The following is a 17,950-nucleotide window of genomic DNA, read 5'->3' as shown; positions in this document are numbered from 1 at the left end:
TCTCGGGGTACTGTAAGTGACTTTTCTTATTCAATAAGTGCACAAAGGTTAGTTGTTTCAAACTAGAACAGTGAAGATATTTTCTGGAGCAAAGTGATGTTTGATGGAGTGCATTAGGAAAAAATCCCAAAATCAACATTTTCCAGAAAAGACTCATTCGTGTGCCAGTGAAAACTCCCACATTTCACTCTGCTTATTATTATAAGGTCAACACAAGGCTTGCAGACAGCATTTCTGCTTTGTACAAAAACCTCACTCACGAAATATAACATATTTATTACTGTCTGTGCGTGTGAGTGAGTGCGTACATCTTCATTATGTGTGAGTTCTGTCCAAAACCACATGTCTGACTGTGTGTGTGTGTGTGTGTGCATATGTGTGTGTGTGTGTCTGACTGTGTGTGTGTGTGTGTGTGCATATGTGTGTGTGTGTGTGTGTGTGTGTGAGTGTGTGTGTCTGACTGTGTGTGAGAGTGTGTGTGCATGTGTGTGTGTGTGTGTGTGTGCATGTGTGTGTGTGTGTGTGTGTGTGTGTGTGTGTGTGAGTGTGTGTGTGTGTGTGTGTGTGTGTGTGCGTGTGTACACTGAACACATGAAGACATGCTCTGTGGTTTTCGCTGCACAGAGGGAGATGACCGGTCTGAAAGGCACTGAGACACACAGAGATGGACATACCTCGGCACGGGCAAATATTGATAGGAGTCTTGGGTTTCAGTTTGTGGAGGCTTTTGGAGGCCTGACTCACGGGAGTGGATGGAGCCTCCACACACCGGTCGGGACAGCGGGCAAACATGGCCTGCTGTGTGAACATAAACTGGGAGTGATGGATGAGCACTGCGTCGGTGTGTACATACGTGATTCAGTCAGGAAAAAATCCCAGGACTATGCTTTTAAATGTGTCTCCTACAGGAAGGGTATCTTATGACGGATGGTCACGAGAGAAGAACTGTGTTTTTCTCTGTTGCTTTTACAATAGCTTAGATTCTTAGCATGAAGGGTGTGTTGAATGTGTGTGTGTGTGTGTGTGTGTGTGTGTGTGTACAATTGCTTATGCATATTCCAGTAATTCGAAGTTATTTTGCACTTTTAATTATTCTATGTTGTGTCTTTTATGTCTTTTAATTATTTTTTAAACTATTGTCCTTTTATGCTTTATGTACTATTACTCTTTGCTTTCATTTATGTAAAGCACATGGAATTTCTGTATGGAATGTAAAATTGCCTTGCCTATAAATATGAGAGAGACAAACACTTTTTTATTCACACCTATATTGCATTGTGACGAACACTATTGCAAAGTTGAAGAACAGAACAGCACAACGTAAGTCTAATGAATTATAATTATTATGTGCGTCAGTGTCCAGCAAACCGATAATCACACTAAGTGCTTATGGCTACTCTATGCCATAATCTGCATGAGTCATAATCATGTATTCTTGTGATCTGATGGGGGAGGCCAGTGAGGTTGTGCTGTAATAAGCCTGTGAAGATGAGGCCTTCAGACAGACCGGGACGTGTCTCACCAGAGTGGGTCGAGGGTGCCCTCATCAGTGACCCACCGCCAGCCACTCGTTCCTAACACAAAGCCACACCTGGAGCCCAGCCACACAGGTGCTTGAGGAAGGAAACACACACACACACACACACACACACACACACACATGTGCACACTCACACGCATACACTCACACTCACACACACACACAGACACACTCTCATAAACACACAATCAAATACAGATACACACACACATACACACACACTGATACACACAAACACATAGAGAAACACACACCCTCACCTCATCCCACCTTCTTAGGCTTTGCAGTGAGTCAACAAGCTGCCCAGTGTCAGGATAGAAGGGCGAGGGGAAAGACAGAGAACACACTAATGAGAGCACAACAGAGTGGCTCTCCACCTAAGGCCCTTTAGGGGCCAGATTGGAGGGGCTAGGTGGTGAAGATGGCAATGTGTGTGTGTGTGTGTGTGTGTGTGTGTGTGTGTGTGTGTGTGTGTGTGTGAGGTAGGTAGATAGATAGATAGATAGATAGATAGATAGATAGATAGAAAGAAAGAAAGAAAGACACACAAAAAGAGAGAGAGACAGAGTATGTGTGTGTGTCTGTCTATCTGTGTGTGTGTGTGTGTGTGTGTGTGTGTGTGTGTGTGTGTGTGTGTGTGTGTGTGTGTGTGTGTGTGTGTGTGCTGAAGGGAGCTGGAAAAAACACAAGGATAATATGAAGGTCGTTTAAAGAGCGGGCAGACTGCTATGCTGGAGGGAGCCTGCGAATCCACACAGGAGGTTGGGGGAAGGGGGGTAACACATAGAGTTATGTATGTGTGTGTGTGTGTGTGTGTGTGTGTGTGTGTGTGTGTATGTGTGTGTGTGTGTGTGTGTGTGTGTGTGTGTACCACTGAGGCACCATGCCCCTCCTTACACACACACACACACACACACACACACACACACACACCTCCTCGGCACGGTGCTCCTCCTCATCAATCTCCCCCCTGCCACCAGGGGCCTCCCCTGACCCACATCTCAGCCAGCAGCAGCAGGGTATGTGTGTATGTGTGTGTGTGTGTGTGTGTGTGTGTGTGTGTGTGTGTGATGAGGTGGAGCTCCTTTTTTCCATTATTGATACGGCTACATCACAAGACCCCCGCGTCTCTAAGCCCGGTACTGCTGAGGAGCTGCAAAGGTCATGCGGCCTTGAAGCGGCACTCACAAACACATACATTTAGCTTCGCGGCCTCACTCTCGGCGCACGCTAGGAAGTTTCCCACTCAGGGCAACTCTCGAGTTACAGCAAACCACCACAGCTGCTCTGCTGCTCACCAGCGTCTTTGCCACTCACTGGTTGTAGTAAATATCACTGTGGTCGGTAATGGACCTATAAGTAGACCCCAGTGAAAGAGCCCAGTAGAAGGGAACAGCTGAGTAGTTCCTACCATAACTACATAGCTCCATGCATTCCAGATGAATGTGTGTGTGTGTATGTGTGTGTGTGTGTGTCATAGAGAAAGAGAGAAAGAGCGAGAGAGAGAGAAAGAGAGAGAAAGAGAGAGAGAGAGATCCCCAAAGAAACTAACCGGAATACAGCTCAATCCAGATCAGTGCTTGGCTTGCTCCAGAGGCTGCAGCTATGTGGGTTTAAGTGAATATGATTAGAGAGAAATCTGTGTTGGAGAGGTAAAACTGTGAGTCACGCTAGGCTATGCATGATTTCCTTGGTAACGTCATGAACGCAAGCTTCTTCCTGGTGGCAACACACAGGAGGTCCACATATCACGTCTGCTTTTGCCTATGCCTGTTAAATAAAGCAGGCATGAAAACCCACACTACGTGACATGGAGTAAAAAGGGAGAAAGACAGATTGAGGCAGTTATAGAGAGATCAAGAGAGGGGGCGAAGAAGAAGTAGAAGAACGAGGAGAAGAAGAAGAAGGAAAAAAAGAAAATGAAGAAAGGAGATAGAGGGGTATTTATACTCTTTGGCCTGGTGAATTCCTGCACATCACCACAAGCCGGACTTTAAGCAAACAGGCCCGATGTGCTGCTCGGTGAGTTCGCTGCGGCACTAGCACAATAAACTATGAATTCCTGCACCCCCTTTGAGCGAGCGATCGGGCACCTCACGCACTTCCTTGTGGTTGACACCAGCGTGCCGGGGTAAAGGCCGGGACGCCCCCAGATACAGGGCAGGCAGACTGCCCCCTTCCTGAAAACGCCAGTCTAGGGGGAGTTCATGAGGGCAGGACTTAACACATACGAAAAACAAACAACACCTCCCCCACCTTACAGACCACAAAGAAGAACGAAGAGAAAACAACCTCCTCCCACCCTCCAACCCACCTACATACACATGATGCTGCTCCTGGAATGCCCGGGGTAGAGAGCTACTGAGCTCACTGGTTTTGCGACAGAGCCAAAGGGGATTCTGGGTAAACAGCCATCACTTGCTGACAAGGCGTTCACAAGCGCGCGTTCCCCATCTCGAGCATGTTCAAATGCTCATTACAATGGAATTTACATACCGGAGGCGAACAAAACATGGTTATTGGTTTTATTGTGTCGTTGTATACACAAAGACAGACATGAACACCTCAAAAGCTCTCCATAATCTTAGATTCTGACACTGAATAAGGGAGCGAGATTGGAGGCTTTGGCTGGGAGACAATGAGACATTTGTTCCCTGCTTACGCCTCAAAATTTAGGCCATGGTTTCCAGAAGATAAACAGCCCTCTAAGCCATCCGTGGCTTGCACACTGCAAAAGAACTTATTACAATTTGAATGTGAAACCATTGTGAATGGAAGATGCTGGAATGGTAGCATTCTTAGTTGGGTTTAGCTTATCATGGTTATCACACTATTGCTTTGGATGGCCTTGCTGCGTGCATGCATGGCTGCGTGTGTATGTGTGTGTGTGTGTGTTTTTTTCCTAGGCAGTGGCCCCTGGCTAAAGCTAGTTTGGCTCAGTGGCTCGTCCTCTGCTCTGCTCGATTACTTGCGCAAACACCTCGGTTTTAAAAACACGAAGTGGGGAAAACGGAGCACTCTTCTTTATCTGAAGTGCAGCAGCTGTGGAGACATTAGCATACGCGCTGCGAGTCAGAATAAAACACCTTTGTTGAAGTGCTAAACCACTTAGGCAATTTTCACCGCCGAGCACATGTGCTCCAGCTCTCCAACGTTTGGTTTCAGATCATTATGAATAATCATAAGATCGAGATAAAGGCTAGGCATTGTAGCGGTCGGAGGAGCGATAAAAACAGAGCATGTCGGTACAGCGCTGAAAGTTGGACGCTGTTCTCCTCCTTACCCAAGATGTTTTGTACAGGCGACTGGGGTTTGTTGTGTTGCTTTTGCGCTGCAGGCCAGTGGGGGATGTGGTTCAGCAGTTCACCTCACCATAACAGTGAATGAAAGTTTTTCAAAGCCTGAAGGAAGAGATAAAACAAAAATTAAACTTAATTAATCTCTGACCAGCCTTTGTCAGAAAAACGGTAGAGTAATGTAGAACGGTAGAGGTAGAGTTTGTGTCATTTTCCTTTTCCTCTAGTTTTTAAAACAATTCTATACTCAACACAGAACAACTCAGAAAAGTATACATACGTATATTAAAATGAAGGATAACATACAGTATGTATATATGCAGACATTCCCTGTGAATGCATAAACCCCTCAAATGAGGGGAATAAAAGAAACAATTATTCATAGTCTCAATGACAGTGTCATGGCCCAACAAATGACATAATATCCTAATGATGAAGGAACCGCATGAAGAGAGCAGTAATGAGCAGGGTCACTTCGAGGTGGAAGCAGCACATGAAGCTGACCTCGAACATGGACTCAGAAGGTGAAGGTGGGTGGTGTACAAGTGGATGATTATTACTGTATGTCATAATCAAATAATACCATATCTAATGCTTCCTGCCTGCCTGCCTGCCTGCCTGCCTGGTGGTTGAAGATCACTGGACTTACTATATGTTACTGACAGGGCCTTGTTCTTCCCTAGTAGTGTGTGGAACCAGGGAAATGTGAAAAACAAAATACAAATAAACAAGATTTGAGATCCATAGGTCCATTTGGATTATTTCAATACTGTGAAATACAAGCAAGTTTGAAATATTACAAAATGTGCAACAGAAATAACTATTTCAAAATACTAGGTTATCTGAGGTCTGAATCCTAGCCTGTAACTGATCAGATTATGCACTGATATTACACCTGAACACAAACAAACTAGACAAGTTCAAAAGCTACAAATGATGCCACAATTCATTCAATTAATTAAATGAATCATGAAAAGTGTGGGCAATACACAAAACTAGCCTTTGGCCTCCATGTCAGACTTCTGAAACCGAGAGAGCAGTCAGGGCGAGGTGGGACTTTCTGAGAGCGTTTCGATTTCACACGTGTGGGGAGACATGAGAGCTTGTGAGCGGGCAGTCTGGTCCATTCACTTTAAGTGGCACGGGGGCCACGACCATGTGGTGTGAAGACATTCATACTGTGAAGCCACTAACAGGGTGGACAACAAATATTTCAATGTGTGTTGCACACTGCACAAGGACCATTGTCTCGGGGAGCTCTGTAACTGAGGCAACCTGGCCAAGGCCAAAAACTTGATTTTAAGTGGAGGGCGAATTAAGTTTGATATGGATATTGCAACTCACATGATTTTACTGCAGACATGCAATTCAAGTTTGCTGTTTTTGTTTTGTTTGTCCAGAGAGGGTGGGAGTGGTGATCTCAGAACATAGATAAGCTAGCATAGTTTGTGAACGTGTCTCTGTGCAACACCTTTTTTTGTAGTGTGAGTGTGGTGTTGGCACCTTCAACCACGAGCGTTTCATTCTGCGCTCTAAACACACGTAAGGTCACAAGAAGATGCTGAGAAGAGGCTCCTTACAGATCCACTGTTTGCAAAGAAAAGGACCGACAAATAAGGACCGGTGATCAGATAGCTTTTGACCACTGGCAAAAGCAGTGATGACATCTGCAATCAAATCTGAAAAATTCAGATTGATACCAAGATTCTGTGCAAATATAATTTTCGCTTAAGGGACCTGTCCATAAGAGGGTATGGCATTACAGTAAAACATAGTTACACACACACACACACACACACACACACACACACACACACACACACACACACTGAAGCATGCTTTCAGAAACACATACACACCTTATCTTTCTTTCCTTATCTTTCCTCAGTTTTCTGTTTAACACGTGCACACACATACAAGAGCAAACACTAGCCAAACATATCAGGCAGTAGTTAGCCAATCAGTATGTGTGTGTGTGGGGGGGGGGGTTGTTAGTCTATTTGAGTTCTGAAAGGACCTGCAGCTGCGGGACTGGACCAGCAGCTCAGTGAGGTTTCACAGCATTTCAGCACCTCCTCTCAGATGCCCACACATCTACACACACACACACACACACACACACACATACACACTCATATCATATATATATATATTTGCAAAATCATAAAAATATGCAAACACTCTCCCAATGTAAGGTCGCACAGGAAGCCCGACTGAGCACATGTGTGTTGCTCAATGGATTAATTTGGACATGGATCGTTCTGAGTGAGTACCTAGGCAAGACAAAAAGAACACCAATAAATCACACAGCGATCGTTTCCTGGGTCAAGGGTTAAGCCGTAACGGCACATGACATCCTGATGATGATACCCCTCTGCTTGGGACTGCAGTCCCTGTGGCTACACCAGCCCAGCACACCTGGGACCAGCCCTGGGAGGAGAGGAGAGCAGATGAGAGGAGAGAGACAGCTCCCCTCTCCAGGACTGTCTGAGAGAGGCCTGCAGCCCTAGGGGGGATGTCTGAGAGAGAGGGAGAGAGAGACAGAGAGGGGGGATGAGAGAGAGAGACAGAGAGAGAGAGAGACAGAGAGCGGGAGCTTGTGTCAGCTGCACTTCTGCTGCTGGAGGCCCTCAACACTGCATAATACACACAACATACACACACACATGCATAGGTGCAGACACTCATACAAACACACACAGACACACACTTGACAGGGTGTTCAGGCCATGCAGATGACTCACTGCTCCTGGACAGGACCAGCAGGCCCTAAGGTCCTAGACACAGAGAGTTTCTTCAAACACACACACACACACAAACACACGCACACACACACAGAGAGAGAGAGAGAGAGAACAAGTGAGAGGGAAAGAAAATACTTGGTAGATTATGAAAGGGACTACAGTAGAGAGGGCAAGAGAAGAGGGATAGAGAGATGTACATACAAGACACAAAGCAGAAGGCAAAAAGCTATGGGTGAATGACACCCTGGCAGCACATGTGTGGCGTTTCTCCCCTACAGAGGTGGGGGGTTGGTGTATTGGTATGTTGGTGTGTGTGTGTGTGTGTGTGTGTGTGTGTGTGTGTGTGTGTGTGTGTGTGTGTGTGTGTGTGTGTGTGTGTGTGTGTGTGTGTGTGTGTGTGTTGTGTGTGTGTGTTTCATAAGTGCTGCTATCAGTGGGGTGGGCGGGGGTCGACTAGAGTGCCGTGCTGCTGATTGGGGCTGCGGCTGCACTGAAGATGCTCTCACTGGTGTGAAAAACACCAGCCGGGCCACACATGTACCATAGCAGGCCCCTGCTCTAGGCCTCTAACAGCTTCTCTCTCTCTCTCTCTCTCTCTCTGTCTCATTCACTCTTTTTATCCACTTTTCATTCTTCACTTTCTCTCTCTCTCCCTCTGTCACTCTTTCATTCACATCCAGCCCTCTTCCTCACTATTAATTTTCATTCACATCCAGTCCTCTTCCTCACTATTAATTTTTTTCCAAATGTTCCATCCTTTTCAATCTTTCTTTCACTCTCTCTCTATCGCTACGCACTACACACTACACACAAAGCTCAGTCTGTGTCTGCCACCCTCTCCCCTCCTCTTTTCTACCTCTCTCAAACACACTCTCCCTTTCTTCCGCTCTCTCCTTCTGTCTTTCTTTCTCTCTCACTCTATCGCTTTCGCTCTCACTCTATCTCTATCGCTTTCTCTCTTCCTCTCTATATCTTTCCCTCTCTCTCTCTATTGCTTTCTCGCTCCCTCTTTATCTCTTTTCCTCCCTCTCTCTCTCTCTATCTCAGTTGCTCTCTCTCTCCTGCTGGACTGCAGCCTGACATACCAGACCCTGATCGTTAGCGCATATTTTTACCCGCCGTTACTAAATTAGGAAGCCGGGAGAGCGAGGGGGCCGGGGGCGCCTGCCAAGGCTGAAGAGGAAGGGTCTGCCGCGCGCCTCTGCCAACCCTGCCAGGCCCATCAAGAGCCTCTCGCCTTTCAGAAATAGAAGCCCGCCAGGGAGCGAGGCCAGAGGCAGGCGAGCGGGCAAGCGGGGCCCAGGACGTCCCAAGACGGCCAAGAAAACGAGCAAACAAATAAACAAACCGCTTCGCTCGCCTTATTTCATGCCGTGCCAGAGTCAACCGGAAGCCGTGAAACCAGAAGGAGCTATACTAAGTCAGCTTGGGTAGCCCTGGCAAACAAGGTGTGCACTGCAACAAGTTTTGCAAAAAATTTATAAAAACGGGCTGAACCACACAGTAGCTGTCAGGATGATTGAAACCACACTAAACCTGCTGACTCCTTTCCAGATGGCTGGTGATTCTTCCGCAGGTCGGGCTCTGATCTGGCCCTGAGCCGGCATGACCTGGCAGTGTCTCTGTCCCACAGCCGGCTGCTGTCTGGACTCTAGTGACTAATCTCCTTCAGCGGTAGACAGAGAGGTTGTCGAAACACAACCTGCTGTTGTTGCTCAAAGGATCCTGCCCACTGCTGTCAGTGTGACGATGGGCACATTCAAAGGAAGAGCCGTGAGTTTCCGTCCCGCACAACCATCCGTCTGAGGCGCTCTACTCGCCAACTGAGGAATCTGATGCAGTAGAAAAGAGTCCATGGCAAATGGCCATGTCAAAGATACACTTTCAGACCACAGGGAGGAACTGTTTGCTGGTCCCACTATGTAAACGGATGTTATGCTACCAACATCAGGGGTAGGGTTAATAATGTGCTATGACACAGGAATGCCTTCCTGGCAGGGAGTACTTAATGCTGTGCACAGGGCACTTTCTTGAAAGACACTCAGGCTGATGAAGATTACAACTCTGCCGCCAGCAAGTCAGACTTACAGAGCATCGTGTCGCCAAAATACAAGTACCCTCACACTCAAGCGCCAACAGTGGATTTATCACTGCCAAAGCTGGTTGTGCACAGTAACTGTACCGTGAGTGGAAAAAACTACACTGAATGCACAACAGCATGACATGACAACAAAACTAGTAACAGATTTGGACTTGAGAACCATCATATGCATATTCTTGCAAACTCCAAAGATCCCTAACCTATTAAAATATGTATATATCACAGTTAGCTTTCCCACAGCAACACTGAAAGCAAGGTCTCAGCTGCAGTGCATGTGTTTCCCTTATATAATAACCTGACACTAGAGTAGCCAAGAAATCATACAATCTATAGCATGATTCACCCAGGATGCTCCAAAGATCAGAGCATCACTCAAACCAAACAAGTAGACACTGCACTATACAGAGGCTTTTACCATTGTTCAGTGTGTGTTCTTCTTTCTCTCGCTCCACCATCTCTCTTTTTCGTTCCCTCTCCCTTATCTATCTCGGTGCGTGGGAGGTTCATTGCAGTTAAAAATCAATACTTCTTCTCTCAGCGCATGGCTGTGTTCGTCATGAGCTGCTATTCACCCAAGTGAGAGCCCTTGCCATGGAGAGGTCTCTCTACTAACCTTAAAATGATCATACAAACACCCTGAAGGCTTTGAGATGTATGCGTTAGCATTTGAAAGAACTAAGAGACAAAACAGCAGACATGAAATAGCAGGAATATATGCATCAAAGTAAGCCATATGGTGCTGTGTTGCATATTTACTATCTGAAATGTACGGTCCTTCAACTACTTTTCTATGTGTCCATTTCAAATTAATGTATTCTAATGAATGCATTATGCAATAGGTCTACACATATGCTATATGTTTAAACCTAGCTAATACAATTAAGTCTTGGCTTACACAGATCATGTGTAGTAGTGTAGTTAAATGGAAGACACATAAAATTCACATTCTGTCATGAGTATCGTGGGCATTCACACTAGAGTGACACAAAGAGGCTCCAGGTCTGATGAGGATCATCCAGGCGCTGCACCACATAAAGACGAGATCTGTCCCCGAGATAGTCGCTACCTGGGGAGGCCCTCTCACCTCTCTGACACACGCAGTCTGTTAGAAGCATGGATGGGCCAAGCACGCCAGAGATACAGGCCACTACATCAAATACTTAGCAGGCACAGAAACAGCTGTACTCTCAATTACTCTAAACAATCCATCATTCATTCATCAGTAAATAAGAGTGATTCTGTTCAAAGAGGGTAGCCTAATGTTGAGAGCACAGTGGCAAAAAATAAGCTAAAATAGTACTTTAGTGCCACCTATTGGTCTCTTGAATGTGTAGAAAAGCGACGTTCCTCAGCGTTGTCAGCCGCCTATATCTACACGTTGTGCATATTGGTGGGAAAATATAAAAGACAGCCATATTTATTTTGATGCTGCGTTTCTGTGTGTATAGCCTAGTATTCTGCAGGTCATTTAAAACAATATTTAGAAGCCTGCTATCTGTGAAAAGGGGTGTGCAATGACCTACCTCACTCACTTTTTGCCATCCTGAGCCAAAAACAATGAGTTGGGACGATAATTGACTGAATCTTTACCCAGCGCCGCCTCGCAGACACTGCAAAAGGCAGAATTTGGCCAATCCAGCCGGAGAATTACGCAGGCCTTGGGAGCCTGGCAAATTATGATGGATAGAGATTCTTCTAACAAGATTTCCACTTGGCTGGAGAGGGCTTTTATTAAATGTCTCAATTGGAAAATGATGGCCTCTTCCCGACGTCAGATAAATACACTGCGGTCGGTGTGTATTCATGCGACTGAGCCAATTGAGTATAAACTCGTAAAATTCACTCCTACCAGAGAGTAATGGTGTAATAAGTATTGCAAACCCTCCTTCCCCCTAATGCCCTTCGATGATTCCCTCTCAAATAAAGGGTTTATGAGCTGCTAAGTCCACTGAAAGGCAAGCAGTTTTATTCATCTTATTTATGGTTTAAAGCTGTGATTATCCACGTAGCCTTTACATTACTTGAGAGGCTACAGCCTTGCTTAAGGGAAGACTCGGAGGTAAATTAAAAATGACAGGGTATTGCAAGTAGGCTAATCATCACACACATCGTAGGTTACTTCCAGCCATTGGCAAATGTCTGCCGGTTCCATTCCAGTCTCTCATCATAGGCTACACATGACGCATGCTAAAAACTAAAAAGTGAAATAGTAATAATAATACTGTTCTATGTTCCTGTGGTAGTTTTGGGACTTTCAAGACTGATTTAAAGAATCAGCTGGTCATCTTTCATTTAATTAATTCATTCGCTTCGAGTTATGTACGGTTTTATTTATTTGTATGATTCGATATTGTTATTGATATTATCGTTATTATAACTATTAAAAAGTAGGCTTACCAAAGCTAAAATACTAAAATACTATTATACACCAGGCAACGTTTTCGTGTTACTCATCTTCGTAAGTCGGTATATTAGTACGGTGTCTTGTGTAATTCCGCTGGATTTTCTTGTAAAAATTGTTTTTTTTGCATATTTTGCTAGTATAGAGTCTAAGGAACAAGATTTTTTTTGTCTTCAAATTTTCACGATCCATTTTCACACTTAGATGATATCATCATTTATATAATGCATAATTAAGACTGGGACTACTATCACTTGGGGGTCAAATGTGAGAAAACACTGGTAAAGAGGGTATTCTGCCTAATTTTTGGGTGCTGATTCTGAATATCATATTTACTTAGCTGATTTTTTAGTTTTAAACCTGCTAATTAGCATTTGCGGCCTAAAACTGGCCTCCATAGGCAACATAGAACGGGTGAATAGGGTAAAAAATGTAACTCCTTGATATTCTTATGAAACTTTACTAGTTGATTAGTTATGTAGAGACAATATTTTTTTGCATTACAAGTTTTCTGAAAATATATGTTTAAGCATGTAATTTAACAATATCTCATTAATTATGCACTAATTTGCATACATTTCAATTACAGACATCTGAATATTGGATAGTTAACATTGAATGTATACGTTCAGGTTTGCCTTCAGAACTTTTTCTGGATTCAGAGCCTTAAAAGAATGGCTTGTTCAAGCACCAGTCCTAGGTTATGCCGATTTCAGTCGTCCCTTTATCTTAGAGACGGATGCATGCCATGCAGGATTGGGGGCAGTTTTGTCACAGGAGAAGGATGGGTTACAGCGACCAATAGCCTTTGCTAGCCGGGACTTGCGGCCAAGTGAGAGGAACATGTCAAATTATAGTGCCATGAAACTCAAACTCTTTGCAGTCAAGTGGGCAATCACAGAAAAAAATGTCAAGTATCTCCTGGGCAACACGTTCACCGTGTACACTGACAACAATCCCCTCCAATACTTGCAGTCAGCGAAACTGGGCGCTCTGGAACATTGCTGGGTTTCTCAGCTTGCCCTCTTTATTACAACATCAAATATTGTCCTGGGCCAGCTAATTGCAATGCCGATACCCTTTCTAGGCTTCCCACAAGCCCCACTAACACTTTGCGATTTGTGTCACACGGCCTGGACGTCCCCCTGCCGCTTGCCATAGCCAACATGCAAGCCTCAAGTGCACCTATCCAAGACTCTTGGATGACAGAATCTTGTATGGTGGACACCATCCCTGGTCGAACCAAAAGAGACCGGAAAGTCCTGCAAGGGACTGATCCCTGTATTTCCAGATACCTGTGGTTTTGGTGACAGGGACGACCACATACCCGTATTTCCAGATACCTGTGGTTTTGGTGACAGGGACGACCACATACCCGTTAAGACAAGTGGAGTGAACCAAGGGAAGTCCGCAATTGATAAAGCAGTGGTCCCAGATACAGGAAGTGGATGGGACCTTGTACCGAGCGATCCAGGCTCCTCCTTCCAGGGATCCAGTGCTGCAGCTTTTACTGCCAAAGGTGTTGCGAGTCAAAGTGCTCACTAGCCTACACAACAACCACGGCCATCTGGGGGTGGACAGGACCACAGATCTGATATGACAGAGGTGCTACTGGCCCCAGATGTGGCATGAGGTGCAAAAGTGGTGTTCTGAGTGTGAGCACTGTGCTTGCTAAAGCAAGACAACCCAAGCCAGAACCTTCTTGGGAAATATGCTAGCCCCTAAGCCTTTGTAAATAATCTCCATTGACTTTACTCTCTTGGATTGGGCTAGCACAGGACAAGAGAATGTTCTGGTAGTCACAAATGTTTTCTCAAAGTTTACCCAGGCCTTTCCCACCCCTGATCAGAGAGCTTCCACCGTAGCTAAGATTCTAACTGAGAGATGGTTTTATGTGTATGGCATGCAAAGGAGAATCCACTCTGATCAGGGAAGCAGCTTTGAGGAGGAGCTGTTGAAACACCTGTGTGACACCTATAACAAAGACTAGAACCACCACTTATCATCCAGAGGGGAATGGTCAATGTGAACGTTTCAACAGGACACTTCATGACTTGTTCAGGACCTTACCCCCTGAAAAGAAGCGTAAATGGCCCCAGTTGCTCCCTCAGCTCCTGTTCGCCTATAATACCACCGTGTACCAGTCCACACAGCACTCCCCATACGAGCTGATGTTCGGTCAGAAGCCACAGTTACCAGTCGACCACCTACTTGGATATACTGGAGGTGACCACAGGGTCAGTCCACCGACTGATTGGGTGGTGCAACATCAAGAGTACCTGACTTCTGTCTATGCTAGTGCTAGGAGACACTTAGAAGAGGCTGCGGCATATCATAGGCATGGTGGTCCTAACACTGTAGTCCTCTTCAAAGTGGTTGTATGCACATCCCACCTCACTGAGGCCAGGTGCAGGACAAAAAAGCTTATCAAGGAAAGAAGAGTAGTTGTCCGCACACTGCCATCATAACACATAACGCAACGTTTCGACCCACCAGGGTCATCATGAAGACCCTGGTGGGTCGAAACGTTGCGTTATGTTTTTAACTCAATAAATTTAGTTCTTCTGGGAGATTGTAGTGTGCGGTCCTGACACTGTACCCATATTACCACCTGGCACTCTAGTCTTTTTCTAGTGGGCAGTGGTAGTGTAGTGGTTAAGGAGCTGGGCTAGCGTGCAGTAGCCTGAAAGTTGTCGGTCGGTTCAATTCCCGGCTTTCACTGTTATGCCCTTGAGCAAGGCACTTAACCCTAAGTTGCTCCGGGGACAATGTGATCTCTTGTAATATAGCTGACATACAGTATGTAAGTGACTTTGGTGTCTGCTAAATATATGTAAACTCTTTTGCAAGAACCATTTTCATGGTCGCCACAAAATCCAGGATACATGGGTGTCTACCAAGTATGAAATTGTGGAGTGTCTTGATGGAATTGGCACACACTATAAGATCAGGCTGTATGGGGAAAAGGGCCCCCTTAAGACGTTCCACTCATAATACTGCCGGACAGCATTCAAACCCCTTCCACCTCCCACAGTCTGTTTCACATGAGTTCTCTGCCAGTGTAGCAGAAGTAAATATTCTCCCCGTCCCCTTCAAGCCTTGGCAGTAGATAGGTATGCTACCAGGATGGTGAACTTTAAAGACAGGTGTGTATGCAGAAAGGCTGACCTGCAGCGCTGGCGCACACGTCCACCTGTGGGTGGTGATCATATACGTAGCTTCCTCTCTGGGAGAACACAGCCGGTCATTTGATATTTTTGCCGCATGGGTGTTTGTGGTTGTTGTTGTTGGAAGAACATGGCTTTATTCTTAATTCTAAGACTTCATTGCTTCTCTCGCACGCCCGGCCTGTTGGCTGTGGATAACCCGTAGCTTTTAAAGAGAGCAAATGCACATGGTTTAGTGTCTGAGCAATGTTTTCCCTTGAGTTTTTTGTTTTTTGTATTAGTTCAGGCTGTGAGAGGGCCATCCGTGGTTTGTCTGTTTGTTTGTACCTTATATTCTTTTGTTTGTTAATTTTGCCTACTGTTACTCAACTACCCATGCCTATGTCACCTGTGTTGCCTGTACTATTATTATTATTATAGATTATTTCCAAGACAAATTTCTCTTAAGGTAGACAATAGAATGACATGGCAGGTCAAGGAAAGCATCAAGAAAAGCAAAGATTAAGACATCGTTTTTGACATAGGCAACAAGGGTGGAGGTGTTTTTACACTTTTCAGACACTCAAAGTTTGAAAACTATGGATATTGTTTTAGAACCAACAACCTTTCTACATTATCTGGGGGTTTTGTGTGCAAAAAGTGGAATTAATTGTCAAAAAATTAGAAGAAAATGTGAAAATCACTTTTCGGACTAGATATAATCGCTTATTTTAAAACATACAGAAAAAAACACTAAAGATGGATCGTGAAAATTTGAAGACAAAAAAAATCTTGATCCTTAGACTCTATATTAGCAAAATATGCAAAAAAATTAATTTTTACATGAAAATCCAGCGGGACCCTATTTTCCAAACACAGCGTACTGTACTATATGGTTAAATGACTCATTACAGGGCGAATGAAGACTCTCGCCCGCCCCTACTGCCTGTCAGGGCCGTAGTCACCATAGACGTGTCCCCCCCAATATTCAAATATGACCAAAATGTCCCCCCCAATATTCGGACATAGAAAAATAAAGAAAGAATAAAGCCTTATACTAGCCCTACAGGAAACCAACACGTATCTGAAATGTAATCAAACGTAAATAACGCACAAACCTATGGTTCCAGAGTAGCCTACACCCCTGAGTGGTTTGTCCTGGTAATTTTCCGTTTTTCGTTAGTGGCGTGCGCTATCAAAAGCTTCCATTTACTGCACCCTACTGCGGTGAGGTAGTGCTGTCAACAATATCGCAAAAGCTACCGGAACACTTTTCACAAAACTTATTGGAAAGGTGTAGCACAGGCTAAGGAAATCCCATACATGTTTGGAGCCGATCAGACTGAAAGGGAACATTTTCCATATCGAGCCTATTCTCGCAATGATAGCGAAAGTGAAAAGTTTTTTTTTTAAATGATGAATTTGTGCAAGCCTGTGTCATTTCTTTCACGTCTTTTAACATAAATAATGCATTCATATGCTAGTAGTAATGCCAGAAATTACCGTGTATAGGCCTCTTAGAAATGATTGTTGCATCTTGCATATTATATTTAGATGCGCACTCAATCGCGCATCCATGCAGACAAAACGTAATCAAATGTGGTGACGTTTACAATACGTGATAGCCTAGTTAATGTGAATCGCGGACAATAACCAAAGAAAGGAATTCGCACCTCCATTCACCAATTAGGCTGTAGTAGGCCTAGTGTTTCTACATGTTGGCACAAAATGTCATTTCTGTCAGAAGCCAGTCTATAATGCATACAGGGGTAACATGAGGTGAGTCAGACAGAAGAGGGGCCTGTCTTAGTAGCCTATTCCTGAATCCTGTCCCTTTCAAACTACGTTAAAATTGTGTGATTAACCACCAGCATAATAAAATCTGAATTAAAAGACAAAATCTTATTAGGCTCCAAACCTATGAGTCTAAGCCTTAGTTTAAACAAATCTTCAGGTGTAAGTGATAAGTCAAAGAACCACATTCTGTGTAATATAGAGGTTATCAAAATATACTCTAGTTTGTAATTTCTTTTAAAGTATAGGCCTACATTTTCACACAAATGGAGTCACGGGTCCAGGGATGGACCAGTGAAGTTGCTTGTTCTCCACCCTTTTCTTTTCACGGGGGGGGGGGGGGGGGGGGGAGCATTCTGTTTGGGGGTCCCTCAGACCCCACCACAGTTTTTGTCCCCCCCAATGTTGACATCATGACTACGGCCTTGCTGCCTGTAGGAAGAATATCGCGCTTGCAAGTTCAGTGTATCGTACCCACCGACCGAAGCAGGATCAGTTTACATCCTGCATCCACAGCACAGAGGCAGGCTAACAAAAAGCTAGCGATTGTGGCAAACGTGTGTATAATGGCAGAGCCGGCGAAGAAGCAGCAAAAACCCTTGACGGAAGATGCAAAGAAAAGGAAAAGAGCTTCAGACCGAGCGAGGGGGAGTTTCGTAGAGAAAAAGCATCAGGCTTGCCTGGTGTCCCTTGAATTTCCCCTAGGGATCAATAAAGTATCTATCTATCTATCTATCTATCTATCTATCTAATGTAGTCGCTTTGGACAAAAGCGTCTGCTGAATAGCCTATTGCCTATAAATAAAACACGCACTTCTATACACTGAGCAAGCAGTTTAGTTGAACTTCATGATGTGGCTATTTATCATTTGTTTTTATAAGTCGATGGGGATTTTGCCATTTCTGTTATATTGCTTTGAATGATAGG

The sequence above is a fragment of the Alosa pseudoharengus genome, unplaced genomic scaffold (genome assembly GCF_046254945.1).
Source record: "Alosa pseudoharengus isolate Yale_2024_CS ecotype anadromous, Long Island Sound unplaced genomic scaffold, YU_APseudo_1.1 YU_APseudo_1.1_scf_10, whole genome shotgun sequence".
Classification (NCBI taxonomy): Eukaryota; Metazoa; Chordata; class Actinopteri; order Clupeiformes; family Clupeidae; genus Alosa; species Alosa pseudoharengus.
Note: the sequence above shows the minus strand (reverse complement) of the source record.